The sequence below is a fragment of the Taudactylus pleione genome, unplaced genomic scaffold (assembly GCF_031769625.1).
Source record: "Taudactylus pleione unplaced genomic scaffold, aTauple2 ptg000037l, whole genome shotgun sequence".
NCBI classification, from domain to species: Eukaryota; Metazoa; Chordata; class Amphibia; order Anura; family Myobatrachidae; genus Taudactylus; species Taudactylus pleione.
Genome location: NW_028284439.1, coordinates 6563310 through 6583192, shown reverse-complemented (window position 1 = coordinate 6583192; position 19883 = coordinate 6563310). Strand labels below are relative to the sequence as shown.

The following is a 19883-nucleotide window of genomic DNA, read 5'->3' as shown; positions in this document are numbered from 1 at the left end:
TTTTTATTCATTCAATATTGTGATGTATTATGTGCACTGGATGGATATTACATTTATTTCTTGGTCTATGAAATAAAGAAACGTATTCCCCAATACCCAGCATCTGACACATCACACAGTTATTAATAATACACACTACTGACACAGCAATAAGTAACAAATTAAAAAATAATATGCCTTTTCTAAATATGTCCCTGGCAACTACAATGCATTTACAGTAGCTTCCACAAGCCGAAGAGTGTGTTTAAAAGTATCAGAGTTATCATATGAGGTAAATGGGGCCGAGGACATGAGAACAGAATACGCAGTTATGTGTATATACACAGGTGAGACAATCAGGCAGAGCAGATCGTGTAACACACAGCAGTGCAGGCGGCGCTGTACCCGGGGAGGGCGGGGTGTCAGCTCTGATGTTGCTGCCGGAGATGGTTGCCCAGCAACAGGTGACTGCAGGCGTCCCAGTGGCCTGCACTGTGTAACTGGTCTCACCACCGACTCCACACCCGGTACCCCGGCCAGCCGACAGCCGTGGTGAGTGTCTGGGAACGATGTGTAATGGGAAACATAGCAGAGAGCACCGGGCGTGGTATAGCATTGTGAGATGTTAGGTGTAATATCTGTACTGAGGCAGTTCTCCCATTGCATGTGGTCTCAATGATAAGGGTTGGGAGTTAACTTGAGTGGGGATTTGGGAAAACGTTTTTTTAAATCGCGTAGAATTTACAATACAGCATAGTAACTATGTAATAAGCTGAGTTTAGTATTGGTGAATTAGTCTCCTTAGGCTAGTATGCCTTCTTAGATGTTGTGGAACTACAAGACCCAGCTTGACCTGCCAGTTACCTTTGCTTGTTAGTAAAAGGCTCCATACTGTGTAAGTTCATCTTATCCAGCTTTGTGGGAAGTACAGCGAAAGTCTCTGGATATTTGTTTATTGAACTAACTGTATTTGTGCCAAGCATAAATATTGCATTTGTGTTGAGGTTCATAATAATACTGTACATTATGGTCAAAGGAAAATGTAATTTGATCCTAGATCCTGGCTGTACTGATTGTAAAGTGTACGGTCAAAAAACTACTTAAAGTGCATTCCCATTGATGACTGGACAGGATAATACATAGAGATATATTTTATTTGGTACATATGAAGTGAACCAAAATTTTCCTATTTGTACTATTATAACTATAGCCATGGCCAAAAGTTTTGAGAATGACACACGTATTGGTTTTCACAAAGTTTGCTGCTTCAGTGTTTTAGACCTATTTGTCAGATGTTACTATGGTATACTGAAGTCAAATTTCAAGCATTTCATAAGTGTCAAAGGCTTTTATTGACCATTACATTAGGTTTATGCAAAGAGTCAATATTTGCAGTGTTGACCCTTCTTTTTCAAGACCTCTGCAATGCGCCCGGGCATGCTGTCACTCAACTTCTGGGCCACATACTGACTGATTGCCGCCCATTCTTGCCTAATCAATGATTGGAGTTTGTGAGAATTTGTGGGTTTATGTTTGTCCACCCTCCTTTTGAGGATTGATCACAAGTTCTCAATGGGATTAAGGTCTGGGAAGTTTCCTGGCCATGGACTCAAAATTTCTATGTTTTTATTCCCCGAGCCACTTAGTTATCACTTTTGCCTTATGGCAAGGTGCGCCATCATGCTGGAAAAGGCATTGTTCACCACCAAACTGTTCTTGGATGGTTGGGAGAAGTTGCTCTTGGAGGATGTTTTGATACCATCCTTTATTCATGGCTGTGTTCATAGGCAAAATTGAGATTGATCCCACTCCCTTGGCTGAGACGCAACCTCACACATGAATGGTCTCAGGATGCTTTACTGTTGGACCCAGTTTTGTTCTAATAGTGTTTCCAATTGTAAAGCGCAACGGAATATGCTGCACTATATAAGAAACTGTTAATAAAGAAATAAGTGGTAGTGTAGTGTGTTATTATTCATAAAAAATCTTGTGACTCTGTAGGTCATTGATATTGCAGTGTAATAATTAAAATTGGTACAAATTGACGTGTGTGTGCTGTACCCCACTTCATTTGTGTTTGTTGATATGGAGAACGAGCAGTTGAGACTTGAGAGGAGAGCAGGAACCACATACTAGTGCTGGAGCTGCTGCCAGTGCCACTAGTCATGACAATACTAGTCCATCTACATCATCTACTAAAGCCGATGGCCAAGGGCATACAGGGCTTAAGTCAGGGCATCTAAAATCAAGAACCAAGTTTTTACAGTGGTAATGAAGAAAACATCAAAGGGAAAGTTAGCTGCAGAAAGACGTGCAATTGGCAATATGCCAGTTTCACCACATGAAGTGGCAAGGAAAGGCTTAGGCCTTGGCCTTTATTTATGACTGGTGGTCTGCCTCTTATGATGATATAAGCACAATTGAACATGCTGACATAGAAATCGAGGATGCTTCTGTGGAAGTGCACCAGGATGAGCAGGATATTTGTGTAGCTGACGCTAAAGTGGATGTTGTTGATGAGGATGTTGTTTGTGTAAATTAGACACCAGTGGATGAAACAGTTGTTGCCCATGATAAGGAAAAGCCCCTGTCTGCAAGAAAAAAAAACTTGGTTGCTTTAACTCATATGCATCACCAGTGGGTTTTTTGGGAAAGTTTTTAGTTTTTTCTCGGCAGATGCACTTGCTGGAGAATCTGAAGGAGAAGCCACCGCTGCATCACATGCCACTTGAGCTGACAATTTGCTTACCAACAGCTCTTTTAAATTGTAAATCTTGCATTTGCCCTGTTCGGCTTGTCCACATATACTGTATGTGGTTAAGTGGACAGTGGGTACAGCAGCATTTTGGAGACCACTAATTAAGTTTTTTTTTAATATCCCTGTACAGGTTGGGAAATGCTTTTCTAGTGAAGTGGAATCCTTGCAAAGGATTGTTTAAAAGTCAATTGTTTTTTAAAGCACTATTTTTCATCCCCTCCTGGGATGAAAAGCCAATCCCATCAGCAGCAGGCATAGCACTCAAGGATTCTACTGGGGCAAGGACTGATGTGAATGAGTAAAATATTTTTTGTAAATGCCTCCCCTCCTCCTCTCCCCTCCTCCCTCATAAATTTGCTTTGGAATCAAAAAATGAATTTAAATTTACTACCAATCAACCCTTCCTGTTCCTGCCTTCAACTACATACATACTCCAACTCCCTCAGGCCTCTTATAATAATAAAAACATTTGTTTTCTGATGTACCATGTTGGAAGTTGAACAGCCACGTGTTTGTGCTGCCCACTGCTGCCGCTTAGCTTAGTCGGCCAGCTAGCTTGGTGCAAATTTTGGGCCTAAACCGGATGAAAACAATATTGTGAGGTGGTCAGAATGACTGGAAATTAATGTTATTGAGGTTAATCATACTGTAGGGACATAAAAAACAAGCAAATTATGTGATTTTAGCAGATTTATCAATTTTTAAAAAAAAAATATAGATCCAAAACCAAAACAGTCAAGGGGCGGTTTTGGCAAAACCAGATCCAAAACACCAGGAGATACAGATCCAAAACCAAAACACAGGAGTCAGCGCACATCCCTAATTCTAACAATGGAAAATAAATTGTTAATTTGCAGTTCCCTACACAAAATGCATATATTGGTCCAGAACGATCTCTGTATCTGTTAGATGTTTTCTTTTGGAAAAGCTTTTTCTGGAAACGTGTGTGTCTTATTTTCTGGCAAATGTTTTTTCCTTTTAAAAACATAAAAGTTTGAATGTGTCAGATGATAATACTTATAAATAAATAAATAAATATTGATGATAATAACAACACTTTTATCAGTTATGGTGCATACACACGGGACGATCGATAACGATATCGTTGTACGATCTCCTGGTTGTGCTGGATGATCAGTATCGATCATCCAGCACACCATGTACGCACCAACGATGGCCAACGACCCGCGATCAACGATCACGGGTCCCTATAGTAACTTGGTCGATATCGACCAGGTTGGATTGCATGCACGGGCGATGCACAATATCGTTATCGTCCATGCGTGCCCGCTCATCGCAGGTCATTGGCCACCGAAAAATGGACGATATGAAAAATAACGATATGATAAATATCGTTATCGTTCATATCGTCTATTTTAATCGTACCGTGTGTACGCACCATTAATGCAGTGTATATAGGCCTTTTCCAAAGGTAGAACTGCTGTCTGTGCAATCAATTCTGAATTTCTGTTCTGTTCACAAGGTTTTACACTACCAAGTGACCAGGGGCGTAAGGGCTGTTTCACACACAACGGTTTTGTCCATCCGGCAAAAAAACTTAAGTTTTTTTTTACTATTCTTAAACTGCAGTGAAAGTTACAATACATTAGGGCTTCCACACTGTATGAACACGGCACAAGCACAGCCGGGTCACCGTCTTACAGCTGTGCTAACCACTGACTAGGACGGCTGCTGTCCACGGTTTCATTGTTAAAAATTGAAAAGAGATTTTTTTTTACATGCGGCAAAAACATCACAAATGGCACAAAACCATTGTGTGTGAAAGGGACTGAACCACAGAAAAAAAACTAACAGGTTTGTTTCTGCCCAGACAAAAACATTGTGTGTGAAATAGCCCTTACAGTGCATCACTGGGCCCCTAGCCAAATGTGGGTAGGGGCTTGGTCATTCCAGTTTTTGCTCTCAATAGAGCGCAGAAGGGACCTCTTCTGAGAATGGGACCTTGGGGTGGTTGAGTGACCGGGCATTGCCAGGCGCCGTCATTTAAGGGATACCGTAGTTGCAGCACTCATTGCAACCACAATCTTTCCACTGGCATCACACTGCTAGCATTTAAATATGCTGTTTTTTGTTAGTAAAATACAGATTTCAAAGGCTAGATTTAGTGACACTCTGTTGTGTGTGTGTGTGTATATATACACACACACACACACACACACACACACACACACACACACACACACACACACACACACACACACACACACACACACACACACACACAGTCAGGTCCATAAATATTGGGACATTGACAGAATTTTCAGATTTTGGCCTCTATTCACCACCACAATGGTTTTGAAATGAAACAAACAAGATGTGCTTTAACTGCAGACTTTCAGATTTAATTTGAGGGTAATTGCATCGAAATTGGGTGAACGGTGTAGGAATTACAACAGTTTCAATATGTGCCTCCCACTTTTTAAGGGGCCAAAAGTAATGGGACTATCAACTCAAAAGCTATTTCATGGACAGGTGTGGGCTATTCCCTCGTTATTTCATTATCAATTAAGCAGGTAAAAGGTCTGGAGTTGATTCTAGGTGTGACATTTGCATTTGGAATCAGTTGCTGTCAACTCTCAATATGAGATCCAAAGAGCTGTCACTATTAGTGAAGCAAGCCATCATTAGGCTAAAAAATCTAAACAAACCCATCAGAGAGATAGCAAAAACATTAGGTGTGGCCAAATGAACTGTTTGGAACATTCTTAAAAAGAAAGAACGCATCGGAGAGCTCAGCAACACCAAAAGACCCAGAAGACCACGGAAAACAACTGTGGTGGATGACAAAAGAATTATTTCCCTTGTGAAGAAAAACCCCTTCACAGCAGTTGGCCAAATCAAGAACACTCTCCAGGAGGTAGATGTATATGTGTCAAAGTCAACAATCAAGAGAAGACTTCACAAGAGTGAATATAGAGGGTTCACCACAAGATGCAAACCATTGGTGAGCCACAAAAACAGGAAGACCAGATTAGAGTTTGCCAAACAACATCTAAAAAAGCCATTACAGTTCTGGAACATCATCCTATTGACAGATGAGACAAAGATCAACTTGTACCAGAGTGATGGGAAGAGAAGAGAAGGAAAGGAACTGCTCATGATTCAAAACATACCACCTCAACAGTGAAGCATGGTGGTGGTAGTGTCATGGCGTGGGCATGTTTGGCTGCCAATGGAACTGGTTCCCTTGTATTTATTGATGATGTGACTGCTGACAAAAGCAGCAGAATGAATTCTGAAGTGTTTCGGGCAATATTATATGCTCATATTCAGTCAAATGCTTCAAAACTCATTGGACAGCAGTTCACAGTGCAGATGGACAATGACCCGAAGCATACTGCAAAAGCAACCAAATAGTTTTGTAAGGCTAAAAAGTGTAATGTTATGCAATGGCCAAGTCAATCCCCTGACCTGAATCCGATTGAGCATGCATTTCACTTGATGAAGACAAAACTGAAGGGAAAATACCCCAAGAACAAGCAGGAACTGAAGACATTTGCAGTAGAGGCCTGGCAGAGCATCACCAGGGATGAAACCCAGTGTCTGGTGATGTCTATGCGTTCCAGACTTCAGGCTGTAATTGTCTGCAAAGGATTTGCAACAAAGTATTAAAAAGTGAAAGTTAGATTTAGGATTGTTTAGTTTGTCCCATTACTTTTGGCCCCTTAAAAAGTGGGAGGCACATATAGAAACCGTTGTAATTCCTACACCGTTCACGTGATTTGGATGTAATTACCCTCAAATTAAATCTGAAAGTCTGCAGTTAAAGCACATCTTGTTTGTTTCATTTTAAAGCCATTGTGGTGGTGAATAGACGACAAAATATGAAAATTCTGTCAATGTCCCAATATTTATGGACCTGTGTGTGTATGTGTGTGTAGAGCCAGTTTGTACAGGGGCCTCCAAATTGCCTCTTTTTCCTGCCAGTACAGGTATGGACTGTCTGACATGCCTACTTGGATGCTGTCACCGATGTAATCCTCCACCATTCTGTCAATGGTGACAGTATCATATGCAGTGACAGTAGACATGTCAGAAATTGTTGCCAGGTCCTTCAGTCCGGACCAGATGTCCAAACTTGGTCCTGCCTGCCCTGCATCACCGCCAGCGGGTTGCTTAGGATAGCTAAGTTTTTTCCTGGCAGCCCCAGTTGCAGGAGAAAATTCACAAACACAGAAAATATTTTTTTTATTTGGTTTGGAGTGTACTTTGGGGGTTACAGCACCCTTTAACGGTCAAGCCAGCCGGCCCTTTACTTATGACACAGGCGCACGCTTGGCACTACTTTGTTGATGCACGTGCGGCTACTGCGCACACAATTCACAAACACAGAAAAAATATTTTTTTTTAGCACTTGGTGGGAGCACCCCTGACGGACAGAGCACCCCCTGGACAACACTACAGCACCCCTTTAGGACTGGGATACTGCACAGGACTTTGGAGTGGACACAGCCGCTATGGACAACTGACTGCACAACACAGTCCAGCCAGCCCCTATGGACTTTGAAGTAGTGGACACAGCCCCTATTAACAACAGCAGCACAGCACAACACAGCCAGCCCCTATGGACTTTGAAGTAGTGGACACAGCCCCTATGGACAACAGCAGCACAGCACAACACTACTCTGCACTGCACTACACTACACTACACTACACTACACAGCCCAGCCAGCCCTAACTCCCACCCTCCCTCTTCACTGTCCACAGCCGAGTGAGAAAATGGCGCCGACGCGGGTACCTTATATAGGATCCAAAACCCGCGAGACCCGGAAGGCGGGTTGATGACGACGTTTTGCCTCGATTTCAGATCCGAGTCAGGCGGGAAAAATCGAGCCTGACTCGGATCGGCCTCGGATCGGGGGGGTTCGGATTTCAGAAATCCGAACCCACTCACCCCTAAATTTTAGCAAACTCAGTCCTAAATAGGTTTCAAATAGACTACTTCCTCAGCTGTGTGTTTGGCAGAAATATACGGGATTTAATCGGGAAACTGTCTGACGTAAGCACGACAGCCGGCTTCCCGATTGCTTTATCCCGCCGAGGGTTAAATGACAGGCGTCTAAATCTAGACGCCTGTCACTTTTCCGACGCCGGGAGACTGGCGCCTGGCATCCAGATCGAAGGGATGCCGAGCGCCGCCAGCGGACAGCCGCGGTGGGGGATGGTTAGGTTTAAGGCACCCGGGGGGAACTTAGGGATAGGTACCCCCCCAGGAGGGTTAGGGTTAGGCTAGGGGGAGGGAGGGTTAGGGTTAGACACCCTGTCGGGAGGTTAGGGTTAGGCACCCCCGGGGGACTTAGGTTTAGGCAGCGGGGAAGGGGGGGGTTTAGGTTTAGGCACTTAGAGGGGGGATTAGGGTTAGGCACAGGGGGGGAGGTTAGGCACCCCTAAGGAGGGTTAGGGGGGTTATGTTAGTTTGTACTTACCTAGGGACGATCGGGATTTCCAGCGCTGTCTGGCTGCCGCTGCAGGGATCCCTGCATCTGTCGGGCTGCCGCTGCCAGGAATCGAACTGCCGGCCATGCGTCAGCCGGTCTTTCATACCGAATGCGAAATATACACAGATCAGAGTGATCTTTGTATGTTTATGCCTGTAATTAGCCTGAAAAGAGTTACATTTTAAGAAAAAATTTATCGCGGGGTTCCCCCCCCCCAAAGCATATCGAGCCAGGGGCTCCTGAGCCACTCCTGGTCCTAAAAATACTGGGGACAAAATGTGTAGTGTTCCCCCGTATGTTATGAACCAGCACTGGGCTCTGTGAGCCAGTCCTGGTTTTAAATATACGGGGAAGAAAGGCCTCAAACTAGCCGGGGTGTAATGCCACAGCCAGGGGACCCTTTCACCGGGTCACCACGGCCAATGCATTAACACCCTAAGCTAGTCACCCCAATAAAGGTGTCCCCCCCTCCCCCCTCTCCTGAGCACCCTAAGCTGAAACCTGGGGCTCTTCCCTGCACCCCTGGCTGGTGTGTGCATGGTTAATAGTGGGAATAATAAATGTATAGTATACTATTGTTTTTTTACAGTGGGTGTACTTGTGGAACTACAAGTGCCAGCAGGCGGCCGTCACCCATACCCCCACTGTAAAAAAAATATAACAATGACAGTACACACATTGTAGATAGTAACATTTTATTATATACTAAACACACACACATACTTACCTTCTTCCCTGTGATCGGTCCCCTTGTTCAGTAGAAATCCAAGGGTTTTCCAAAAACAATAAATAAATATTCACCTACCTCCTGGCTCATTTCAGTCCTCTTCTCCAGTAGAGTCCCGGTACTGCCACACGAGTCACAGCCAATCAGCGGCCTCTGATTGCTGGCTGCCTGGCAAATGTCGGAAACCACCCGGTCTCTGTCATTTACCGGGGTAGAGATGTATGTGGAAACACATCTCTACAGTGTCCGAGAGGTCTGGGCTCAGTCAGGTTGTTATTTTGCCAAGGCCGGGACTCTACTGGAGAAGAGGACCAACCTGCACCAGGAGGTAGGTGAATATATATATATATATATATTTTTAAAACCCTGGGTTTTCTACTGGACAAGGGGACCGATCACAGGGGAGAAGGGAAGTATGTGTGAGTGTGTTTAGTATGTAATAAAAGTTTACTATCTATGGTGTGTGTGTACTGTCATTATTTTAATATTTTGTTTACAGTGGGGGTATGGGTGCCGGCCGCCTTCTGACACTTGTAGTTCCACAAGTTCCAAAGGGCAGGTATGCTGGCACCTGTAGTCCCACTGTAAAAAACAATAGTATATATCTATTATTCCCACTATTACCCCTGCACCCATGTGCCAGGGGTGCAGGGAAGAGCCCTGGGGTTCAGACTAAGCCTGGGTTGCTCAGGAGAGGGCAGAACCATTTATTGGGGGGGCTGACTAGCTTGGGGTGTTAATGCTTTGGTCGGGGTGACCCGGTGAAAGGGTCCCCTGGCTGTACCCTTACACCCTTTCTAGTTTGAGTCCGGTGCTGGTTTTAAAAATACGAGGACCCCCATGCCATTTTTTTATTTCCCCGTATTTTTAAAACCAGGACTGGCTCACAAAGCCCAGTGCTGATTCACAAAATACAGGGAAACCCTACATGTTTTGTTTCCTGTATTTTTAGAACCAGTAGTGGCTCAAGTGCCCGGAGCTGGTTATGCTTTGGGGGGGTAACCCCACATAATTTTTTTTAATGGTAATTAACCGTTTAATTGATTGATTTTTTTCCACACAAGCAGCCTGTATGTATCTCACTGATATGTACAGCCTGGTTGTTCGGGAGTGTTTGGCTGCGGTCAGACACAGGAAACTCTGGAAGAAACACGATCACATACAGTACACCATCGAAAAACATTATTCCGCAAAACATGATTCTTGGTAAATTTGAGTGTTTCAGCTGTCAAGTCTCCCGTGTTCCTGCAATGCTGTGCATTTTTAAACGCGGTCAATCTCGGACCAAATTCGAATCTTTGTAAATTTACCCCTGCATCTGATAAGCAGTTGTCCTGGTGAGGACTAACGAGTTCTGACCTGGTATATGTAGCACGTTGTAGTATTCACTCTAGCTCTGGCGGCAGGCAAGGTGCCGGAGCTAGAGAGGGCATTCCGCGCGCGCTGTCCGAAAATGGGGCGTGGCCATTGAAAAGGGGGCGTGTCTATAAGACGCGTTCCCTTTTCGGCACTCTTGGGGGCGTGCCCGGCACTTACGGACACGCCGGGCAGCCCCCAAGTGCTGCTGACAGGGAGAATAGATGCCAGGCGCATGCGACCGGTGTCTATTCTCCGGCGGTGACTGGGTTAAAGCACATATCCCCACTCGCGAGACACTGCGACCCGCGGGTGAAGACTGCACCCGCAGGCTGTGAGGGCATGACGCTTTTTGCCCTCCTTCTGGAGGGCAGGGTGCTTTTTGCCCTCCAGAAGGAGGGCAGGGCGCCACGCCCCGCTAGAACAGCCTAGCGGGAACGCTAACATTGTGTGACCATCAGTCAGCCCATACACAAAGTCCAGCCTGTCGGAAAGTACATATACACGCATATATTCTAAGGGACTTATGACGAGACTATCTTAAGGGGTGATTCAATTCAGTGCGATGCTGAATAGCCCCAGGATGTAGAACACCGAGCTATTCAATTGACTGCGCTGTTAGCCCGACTACAGGATTTCTCCTCGCATCCTCCTGAGTTCAGCAGAAATCTGACTAAAATGCTGGCCGCGATGCTGTTTTTCAGCTTAGCGCGGCGCTAACAACATCGCATCTGGCACTTAAGTCAGTAAATGCTGGTTGGCATGCCTAAACACCGGGCTTAAGGTGCTCTAACTGGCATCTCCTGACTAAGGACCTAATTCAGCAAGGTATGCAGATGCGAATGCAATAGCGATTACGCACGCAGTCTCACTGCGAAAGTATGCTAATCCATTGCAATCGCAATGCAATCTCAGCACAACATAAGGACACCCACTTCACTTACATACACCTGTAATTTAGCAGGACTGCGAAAACATTGGTACAATCGAGTTCCATCGCAGCCCCATGCATTTGCGCAAGGTCAGACCTCACTCAGAAATTGCTAACTTCAGCGCATGCTGTGAGTACTTAAGCTGCGTAAGGCATCGCAGTGGATAATTTATGCATGCCCATGCAACAGCGTTCAAACGCACTGGCACGCCTGTGTTTCGCCGCCCCCCCCCATAACCACCCACAAACGTCCCTTCCTGTCAATTACTATTGATGTGTCTGCGCAGTCCTGATCGCAGTGGCTAGTTTGCACACTGCGATGCATACGCATGTACAGTATGCAACTATCGCCCGATTGCGTGCCTATTAGCAACGCGTTCCTTGCTGAATCAGGCCCTAAGTGCCAGGTGCGTGGGAAACAATTTAATAGCTCCTGGAACTCCTACCCAGTGCTATTCCCATAGCTTTCAATTGAATTGCCCTCTTGCAGCAGACCTGTAAATAGCGGTGCATATCAGACGCTGCCACCCATGCATGCTCCTGGAAAGGTGGTGGTGATGGGTGCTGGTCCAGGACACCTCTGCCTCCTGCTACTGCACTTTCAAAGGAACACCTTTTGAGGGCTGCCAGTTGTAATGGCCTTCTGCAATGCATTCATTACAGATGGCTTGACACACTGTGCTTTCATTTTTGCAAGTGAATTTTCTGCAATGTACTGACTTCTTGAATATGCAGAATGGGTTTATACTAAAGTTGTTAACCTCATGCAAAATTCCTAAATCTGCTTTATTACTTTTAATGACAAATAGAGCTTATTTAGGATAATACCCTTTTACTACTTCTAAAAGAGTGAGCTGAGCTGGCTTTTTTCCAATAACAATATGTCTACTAGCAACTGTTCCTTGGTGACTAACATAAATTTTAGTGCAATAAAGCCTCCAGTGAAACCCGGCCTGAAGTTATGCATGGGTCTTAAGCTGTATTTCGCTGTGATTGCTCTGCAATCTCTGAGGGGGATTCATTAAAATGTTATTCTTCTTTGGTTGCACGGATAAATTTAATCCACTCTTGCACCTGACTTTACCAGATGAAAGTAATGGGATATTTGCATTGATCTGTCGGCTTATATTGTCATAGCTTTGGAACAGTACTTTGATGACTTCCATCCTTTAGATGAAGCCTAGGAGGATAATTTCTCAAAAATATGGTACTGTCTTCCAGTAAAAGAGAAAATATTTTTATGATTAATGTAAATGTATTAAAATCACTAATTGTATTCATGTGACGAATGCAAATAAGAACAAAGGTCTGTCACTTTAAGAAAGCTGGTAAAAATGTACATCTCCTCATTCATAAATAAATAAATAATAAAATGATTAGTGGATCAAGCTCTGACATTAAACACTGTTGGTTTCTCTATTGTCATGATACAGTACTAGGAATAAAAGTAAACGCATGTTAGTTATTTTCTGATTGAGTAAAGCTATAGTACTTATTTGGAATAATAACAATATAACAATATTTCTGGTGTCCCAATTTTCAGTATAGGTTGGAGTGTTGGGAAGTGTTGCCTCCCCGTCACAGGAGGTATGTGGTTGGTTGTGTTAAGGGCCTATCCATTAGCAGATCTTTCTGAAAGACAAAAGATTTATCTTTTGTAAATTCCTGGGGCTGCTGTGACAGATATCTGTCATGTACATGACAGATTTTTGCAAACGACGAACGATATTGCATGACATCATTCTGGGAGTGGATTTTTAAAATTTTTTTCTATTAATTTTCATTAAAAAATCGTTCGTCGTTCACCGCGACAGATATTTCTAATATCTGTCAGTGATAAACGATAATTGACCAACATGTTGGAGAAACAAAAGACCCAATTTGTCGGCCGCGGGAGTGTGCATTTTTATCGTTCAGAGCCTATCCATTAGCAGATAAATTGAACGACTGAACGATAAATCGTTTATCGTTCAAATTTATCTGCTAATGGATAGGCCCCTTTAGTAATATTAGAGTGTCTGTGAAAATTGTAAGGATATAGAATTACAGAGTTGAAGATGATAACAGACAAAGCAATTGCTTAGATGTATATTGCTAGTTGTTTTGAAATAACTTCTGAAGTTACCAATTATATTTATCTGTGGAACCATTTGCTAAAACTTAATCCAAGAATCAATTGTAGAAACATGGTTTAAGATAACATTAAGGGGGCTATTTATGAGATTTTAGAATTTGTCAAACAAAATTACCAGTGTTTTTTGCTGGGTATCTCGCCACACTTACCACTGCGTTAATCAATTTCAGCCTGCCAGGGCAGACCTTGTGACAAACACCTGTCCCTGCGTAGAGCATGAGTGCCCTGTTAATTCAAAAGCTATCCTGGTATGTGTTAATCTCAGTGCAGAACACCGACACGCCCATGCAAAGAACCTGTGTGTTCTATTTAGTGCTTAGACAAATACATGTATAACAGCTAAAACCTTGCCCATAACGTGGAATAGTAATACCCATAATAGTGCATATTGCTATCTTTTGCCTCAAATTTGTGATATATAAGAAATGCAGCTTAGTGATATTGAGGTCCCTGGCGATACTGGGTGGCAGGGGTTAGAATCCTCTTACCGTCTTCAATGCATATACGTATGTGTGACCCGGCCTTTTCCATTTCACACGGGCAGTTGACTGGGCTAAGTTTCACTTTAGAGAAAAAAGCTTTATAAAAATAGAAAACTAAATTTTAATCTGTTTTTCCCAGTGTCTATTTCTCTCCTATGCACCACACACCATGTTCTATGGGTAACATACATAGATCTATATATATAGTATAAAATAAAGTGCCTGGTAGAGGTCTGTCTGTTTGTTCGGGCTAATCTTGAGAACCACTGGACGAATTTTGATGCAGTATTCACTATTCTATAGAGCATTTGTTGAGGAAGGTTTAGGTATATGAAACATTTAATGTATGACATAAGGGAGCCGAGCAGTGACGATTTTAGTGAAGCAAGTCAATGAAAAAACTGACGTCCGAGTGCTTTCATAGCTTATGCTGCCTAAACCTCTAAAGATATATGACAACGATAGACTTTATTTTATACCATATAGAGATTGATATATGCATTTTCCAGTTTCTCCAGAAAATTCCCCAGCTTCACATGGGAGCAATTTTGACTTTACAGCAATAGTCTTCTGTACCCGAGGTCTTATAAGATTGCCTTGTGACGACAATAGTCTTTTGTACCCGAGGTCTTATAAGATTGCCTTGTGACGGCAATAGTCTTCTGTACCTGAGATCTTATAAGATTGCCTTGTACGACATTTCTCGTTTTTCTTCCTGATGTCAGCACAAAAAGATTTAGGGCCTGATTCAGACCCACTCGCAAGCGGCTGTCCGCTCGCAAGTGGGTCGATGTTGTGCACTGCGCATGCGCACGACGGAGGGAGCTCCGTCGTGCGCATGCGCCAGACGCGACGAGCGAAGGAAAGTCCTTCGCTCGTTGTGTCTGATCAAAGGGGGCGTGCTGTCGATGTTGATTGACAGCACGCCCCCTTTGGTGGGCGTGCCGGGGGTGTGCCTCCCTGACAGGGGCGTTCCCAAGGGAACGCCTACCGTCAGAAGCCGGCCCCACTGACATCACTAGTGATGTCAGTGGGAGTGATTTTGGCTCTGATAGAGCCAAAATCACTCCGGGCCTTGCGGTTGAAAACCTCAACCGCAGGCTCCGGCTCGCCGTTTCGATGGTCACGATGGTCACGACCATCGTGGCCATCAAATTGCACGCTCGTGTAGGCTGTGGGTGGTGACCCACAGCTATACGAGCGTCCAGGAGGACGCTCCAGAATTATAGAGGGCGGCCCTCATTCAGAGCGTGCGCTCTGCTCAGAGCGTACGGCTCTGAATGAGGGCCTTAGTTTTGACGTGACACGCAAAAGGACCACATAAAGTTGTCCATGATGAACACGGTCTCCATTTAGGTAAACTCCAGCCATGTTAAGTGTCTGTCCGTGTGCTGTATTTATTGTCATGCCAAAGCAGACTCTTACCGGGAATTGGACTTGTTTGAAATTACAGAATTGTTTTTAACATAAATTAAATATGAAATGTAATAAAAGGGATAGAGGTCAATTTTGTATCAGTAAACAGGGCTTATGTCAATTTTCCATGGCTGTGTTCTTAGGCAAAATTGTGAGTGAGCCCACTCCCTTGGCTGAGAAGTAACCCCACACATGAATGGTTTCAGGATGCTTTACTGTTGGCATGACATAGGACGCAGACTTTTGGAGGATGGCCTGGTGTCATGAAGGGCAGCAAATAAGCCACCTCTCCAGGAAAAACATCAGGGACAGACTGATATTCTGCAATAGATACAGGGATTGGACTGCTCAGGACTGGGGTAAAGTTATTTTCTCTGACGAATCCCCTTTCGGATTGTTTGGGGCATCTGGAAAAAATGCTTGTCCGGAGCAGGAAAGGTGAGTGCTACCATCAGTCCTGTGTCATGCCAACAGTAAGGCATCCTGAGACCATTCATGTGTGGGGTTGCTTCTCAGCCAAGGGAGTGGACTCACTCAAAATTTTGCCTAAGAACACAGCCATGAATAAAGAATGTACCTACATTGTAACTGTCAACATTTTGATCCTGTCGACATTTCAAACTGTCTATATATTGATGTTTAAATTATGTATGTGTCTACATTTTATACCTGTTGACATTTTGACTGTCTACTTATTGAATGTCTATATTTTGCTTGTCTAAATATTGTACTGTCAACATTATGGTGTCTATGTTTTTAATGTCTAAATTTATGAAATATATCCAACCCATCAGGGGCTTAACCCACCATTGTGAAATAGAAAGTAGGAGACAGAGGGGAAAACTAATTTGTTTTTGCATGCCCGATCGCCCATCTAGACTGAAGGGACGATATTCAATTGTTTCAGGTTTTCGTACATGTTTTGCCCAAATAAATTGGGTTTAGCCACGTAATGTATCTAAACCTGTCAAAAGTCCTGCTTAGCACGCCCCAAACTACCCAAAAGAGGGACTTTTTGACTATTTCTGCTTGCCACTTCAGCAGAAATCATGCATTCATGCCAGTCAGCAGAAACATTTGAATAGCTCTGACGAGCGAAAGCAACCCGGGCATGCAAAAACAATTGAATTATTTCCTTAAAATGATATACATGCTCCCACCACCACCATAGTGATAAAGGCTTTGGGGCACATCTCTTTTTCAGGCTCCAGTACTACACTCCTACCTATGCCCGTCTCCTCTGCGATCCCCCCCATCCACTAGTGGGCTTTGCACCCTATTTTTTCTTGTCTTCTTGTCTGCTACCATCTTGTGTGCTTGTTTTGCTTCTTTCATGTTCTGCATTATGTTTTATAATTGTCCAGTATTTGTTGTCTTGCTAATTCAGTATCTTGCTTGTTGATGTGTTATTTAAATACATATTTCCTTACTGCACAGTGATACAGATTATTGTGGCACCCTATAAATAAATAAATTAAATAAATAAATAAATGCCAAGAGTATAAAACTCCATTTCCGGAACACAGACATCTTGGAAATGCTAATCTAAATGACAGCGTGGAATCCAGATCCTGACACAGGTCAGTGCTGGGACAGGATGTAATGTACAGCCAGACGTTTCTGTACTTGTACAGCCCAGGAGTGCATACTAGACTGTCTGTGCTTCAGTAATGGAATGGCTTATTTATTTGTCTATCTATAGCCATTACATTGTCTGCCTAGATATTTTTATTATTGTCTGTGCTGTAAATAGTGTTTGTTCTTAATTCATTTCATTTCCACAGGAGCATTTTGGAAACTTATTTTCTAGATTAAAAATGTGGATAAAAAAAGTAATAATGTAAGTAGCTAGTCTGAGTTTGATGGTACATGAATATATAAGTATGCATTGTACCATGGCACTGGTAGTGCATCTGAAACAATGGTGGGCAACATATTTTACAAGGGTCTTACAAGTGACCCATAAGTGACCTTTACTGAACAAACTCTGTTCACATTATGGAGTCCTTTTATCATAGACCACCGTTTTCTGCAGTACTTAACATTGATTCGCCACTGACTTACCGCAGCGATACAGAGTGTTGTGCAACTGCAACTAATGAAGGTAGACCACTTTCTGAGATGGTCTATGAAAACTGGCCCCTCTGCAATTTTAAAATAGCCTTCTATGTATTCAGATAGTGGATACATTACTGCACATGTGCTGATGAGAGAGCATGCCCTGTGAGCATTTGCCCTTGTCTCCACACTGGGCATATATGTAAGCCCACAAGACTGCAAATGGCCATTTTACCTGGGATTAACTGAAGACTGGTCGCACATGCGCAGTACTTCCAACTAAAGATTGTCTTTGATAATTATACCCATAATTCTTGAAGTTAGAATCATCACATATGAACAATGAAGTTACATAGTTCATCTCTGTTAAAATAGGGTTTCTAAATGTGGCGTGTACTAATTCTTCTCCTTTCCTATTTATATTACTTTTATATATACTTGGTGCCACCAAGGGTCCGTAGCGCTGTACAAAGATACAATTACCTTGGCATACGGACAGTCCCGGGTAGCTGCTTCCCTTCCCTTTTGCTGCCCCTGCATGTGACTACTCTGAGGGTAATATGCAGTTTGTATACTAAATGGACACAGTGCAAATGTTACCATTGGCATTTACAGCTTAATAGTTAAGGTGCATACACACGTAATGATTTTTTTTAACGATTTGTCGATAACGACACCGTTATCGTTAAATCGTTCAAAAAAATCGTTCAGTTTATGAGTTATAACGATGAACGATAATCACAAATGCGCACTCCCGTTTGTAGTTATCGTTCATCGTCCATTTCAGACTGTCCAACATGACGATTTTCATTAAGGGAAGGAACATTGGGCCTGATTCAGAGCCGCTCGTAAGCGGCCGCTCGTTCGCTCCGAGCGATGTTTGCCCAACTGCGCATGCGTACGGATCGTAATACGCATGCGCGAACCAGTCAGTGCGGCCGAAAATCGTTTGTTCGCTAAATAGCGAATGCCTGCTATTTTGAGTGACAGGAGGAGGCGTATGTGGGTGGTAACGGGAAGGTGCTTGAAAACGGGGAGTGGAGATCCGAACGCAGGCGTGCTTAAAGGTCAAAACAGGCGTTTTATGGGTGTGCATAATTAATACAGCAGCGTCATTGACCACGTGACTGGGTTATTTTATAGCCAGACCTGCTCGCAACATTGTGGTAGCAAAAACCAACCACAAGAATAGCGAGCAGTTCATACGCTGGGCGATGTACTCGATTAATCTAATAAATAGCGGACATGACGTAGGATGCGAGCGGCCAGGGGGCGTTTTTTTCCAAATTATGTTCGCATGTTTTGTTCGCTCGTTCAGACCTAGAGGCTTGAACAGACCGCAAAGAGCGAACGGTTCATTTGAATAGCCACCCCTATTTTCTGGACGAGTGAGCGCTAATTGCGTCCGGCTCTGAATCAGGCCCATTATTCGTTCAACGTTCAAAAAATCGTTCACTCTTTCAAGGGAAAATCTGACAGAAAATCGTTGGTTACAAAATCGTTATGTGTGTATGCACCTTTATTTGTTGGAATTTTGTGAATTGAACATGGCCATTATACATACCTCTATTTCACTAAATTGATTTATTTTTGACAATTTGGATACCGCAAGCTAAGTAGTTTTCATTTTGAGTAAGTGGAATAATAGAAATCGATCAGTGGACTTGTTTCCATTTAAACATTTGTGCTTCAGTCACTTTTTTGGCATTTATGTTTTTTTTTCAAATATATTTCGATTTTAGTTTTTTTTACAATCTTTTTAGAATGTATCACAAGCTATTTGTAAGGCACTAATGTGTGCTAAAAGTACAATAAATTGTGTTGGTAAAAGCACAATGCATAAACATTGCTTGGAAGTCACTTTAGAAAAATGTGTCACTAAAATGCATCTAAAGGTACACACTAGACGATATTTTTAATGATTTGGTCGATTCTGACGCATCGGAACGACAAATTGTTCAAGTCGTCCAGTGTGTACGCACCATACGCTCTCCCGTGGCGTCGCTCGTCATATCTTCAGAACTTCTGTACATGCAGGAAGATGTGTCAATCTCGTTAATGATTCCCCGCAGATCGTGCAGTGCGTACGCACTACTGGACGATCAGGCGATATAGTTACATTATATAGTTGCACTAGATCGTTTGCCCGGGAGTTCAAGGGAAATCACTCACAACATCGCATTGTTTGCAAGTCGTCTAGTGTGAACCTAGCTTAAGGTATGCCTTTATTTTCATGTGTGTTTATTTATTTCCCAGTACATACATATGAACAAGCCATAAATATAACTCTGATTGAAATGATTTTCCTGTAAGTCGTAGTTATTTTCAATCAGTATATTTCAAAACACTGTATACGAGCATAACCCTGACTTCTCCTCACATATACGTCCAATTAAACTGGTTAAAGCTAGAAGACAAATGATCTGCCATATCTCAGAACAATCAAAACGATTTGAGATCAGCTTACTCGATTTGATTTTGTGCTTACTTAGACATAAATCCCTTTGTTCATTTTCAATATAAGATTTAAAAACATAAAGTCATCTTGATACAATTTCTGACTTTTAAGCAACTTCTGAAGAC

General features: G+C 43.1%; 1 protein-coding gene across 2 annotated transcripts in view; it reads left to right on the top strand.

Moving 5' to 3' along the window:
- The first annotated feature begins 391 nt into the window (after window positions 1–391).
- The window catches only part of ZBBX (zinc finger B-box domain containing), a 224708-nt gene continuing 205216 nt past the window's right edge, over window positions 392–19883 (top strand). For both annotated transcript variants that reach the window (XM_088452313.1, XM_088452312.1), the window contains exon 1: window positions 392–531. The gene's annotated coding sequence lies outside the window, so the exon portion shown is untranslated. The remainder of the gene's footprint in view (window positions 532–19883) is intronic.